Source organism: Rhinichthys klamathensis, unplaced genomic scaffold (genome assembly GCF_029890125.1).
Source record: "Rhinichthys klamathensis goyatoka isolate OS25496 unplaced genomic scaffold, OSU_Roscu_1.1 h1tg000574l_1, whole genome shotgun sequence".
Taxonomy (NCBI): Eukaryota; Metazoa; Chordata; class Actinopteri; order Cypriniformes; family Leuciscidae; genus Rhinichthys; species Rhinichthys klamathensis.
In genome coordinates, this window is record NW_026607038.1 from 437,501 (window position 1) to 440,000 (window position 2,500).

At 39.9% G+C, this 2,500-nt stretch overlaps 1 protein-coding gene across 1 annotated transcript in view; it reads left to right on the top strand.

Annotated features, from left to right (window-relative positions):
• Positions 1 to 2,500, top strand: part of zgc:165507 (uncharacterized protein LOC561188 homolog) — an 18,826-nt gene that overhangs the window by 409 nt on the left and 15,917 nt on the right. The gene's annotated exons all lie outside the window — the stretch shown is intronic.

Consider the following 2,500-nt stretch of genomic DNA (forward strand, 5'->3'; position numbering starts at 1 on the left):
GCTTTGATGCTGTAAGCGGGTTTGGCTCATCTGGGTCACTCCAGCGGGTCACGTGCCTGTATACTCAGCGTGCGTGATGTGTGTTTATGATGTGCATATTTAATAATGTTCACAGTAGGACACGAATGGAGTCATTGGACCTCGCAATAATGTAATATAGTGTTATCTGATATTATTACATTATCTGACAGAAACACACTGAGTCTCAAACTGTGTGTGTGTGTGTGTTGAGCTGTGGGATTTTAGGTTCATTTTAGGGTCCGTGTTACATCTACTTACTATAGTAATAACAGTAAATTATGCATAATTACATGCAACTAACCCTCAACCAAACCCTTATAGTAAGCACATGTTGTTAATTAATATTACTCAGTACTTAATGTATAATTACACTGTAACACTGACACCTTAAAATAAAGTGTAGTACTTCTACTTTAACTAGATGAAAATGAGAAATATTGCATTGGCAACAAGTAAAAAAAATAAGATGTCAGTTAAAGTGTTATTCCAGTTAAAGTGTGTGTGTGTGTGTGTGTGTGTGTGTGTGTGTGTTAGCGGTGGGAAGAGTGAAGCACAGCAGCCACGGCTCACGCTGAGTCCTGACGGAGACGCCCGGGCATTTGTTTATCTTTACAACACACACACACACACACCGTGAGATACCAGATCATCTCTGAACACACACACACACACACACACACACACACTGACACACACACACTGCGAGATACCAGATCATCTCTGAACACACACACACACACACACAAACACACACACACACACACACTGACACACACAGTGACACACACACACTGCGAGATACCAGATCATCTCTGAACACACACACACACACCCACACACACACACAAACACACACACACACACACTGACACACACACACACACACACACACACACACACAAACACACACACACACACACACTGACACACACAGTGACACACACACACTGCGAGATACCAGATCATCTCTGAACACACACACACACACACACACACCCACACACACACACAAACACACACACACACACACACTGACACACACACACTGACACACACACACTGCGAGATACCAGATCATCTCTGAACACACACACACACCGTGAGACACCAGATCCTGACACACACATCTGGCCCTTTTCCTGTAAAACACCTCAAAACAAGATCATAGTAGAATATATATCAACTATTAACACATGTTTTCCACTGTAAGCCTGAGACATGCAGTGTAAGGGTTCATCAGGACCAGGGAGGAGTGTGTTCTCCAGAAGAAGGTCAAAGGTCGCGATAATGACCCTGAATAACAACCCTGTCATGTGACCTCATAGTTTTCGTTTGAATGCCAGTTTATTGAACCTTCAGACAAAAGAAAAGAAAAAATGGCATGTGTTTTGTTTTGCATCATATTTACATATTACATCATGAGAATATTAGGGACCGTATCGGCGGTGATGCGTATCATGTTCATTTTTAATGTTATTATCGTTATCAGTCCAATAAGAAAATGTGGCCGATATATTAAAGCTGATAAATAATGGATTATTTTCGTCTTCTATGAAGAATTATCGGCATCAGCCAAAATGTTCAATTTTATGCAAAAATGCTTGAATCAATGAGATCTTTACAACAGTACAGAAGATACTTACATAAAACATATATCAATATCTGCCTATAATGTGTCTTAGTAAATGATTTTCCAGTTTTCAAACATGCAATGCAATACAATAATGATTGAGAGATGAACTAATAACCCTTCCTTAAAAGCCTGATGATCATATTTGATACTCGTGATTTTTATAATAAATGATAATCGATAAACCAGCTTCAGTCCGGCTGAAATATTACTAACAATATCAGAGTTATTCCCACGTTTACTTGCAGTGCTGATTGAAGGACGTTTAAACTAAAAGACTTTAGCTTGATAAACGAGTGTAAACTCCGGATCAGACGCTGGTCATGTGATCATCAGATATGATTATGAATATGATCAAGAGCTCTACAGGCTCCAGTGTGCGGTGTACGTGTGTACATTATGTGCGTTTCTGTTATGATATCTCAGATGTTCCTGCGACATCAAGCACAGGTGGAGACGGCTATTGTTCCTCTGAAGTCTGGGAACTGGATCTTGTTTTTGAACTTCTCGTCTCGAAGACCTTCAAAGCCCTGGAGAACACAGTCAGCGGGTCCTTCCTCCCATTCAACCCGTTAAACACGGCCTGACCTTTGACCCACTCACAGGAATGTGTGTATGCGGGTCTCACTCAGCTTCACACACACTATATACAGATTTTTAATGTTTTTTTTAAAAAGAAGTCTCTTCTGCTCACCGAGGCTGCGTTTATTTGATTAAAAAAAACAGTAAAACAGTGAAATATTATTCTAATGTAAATCATCTGTTTTCTATGTGAATATACAGTAAAGTGTAATTTATTCCTGTGATCAAAGCTGAATTTTCAGCATCATTACTCCAGTCTTCAGTGTC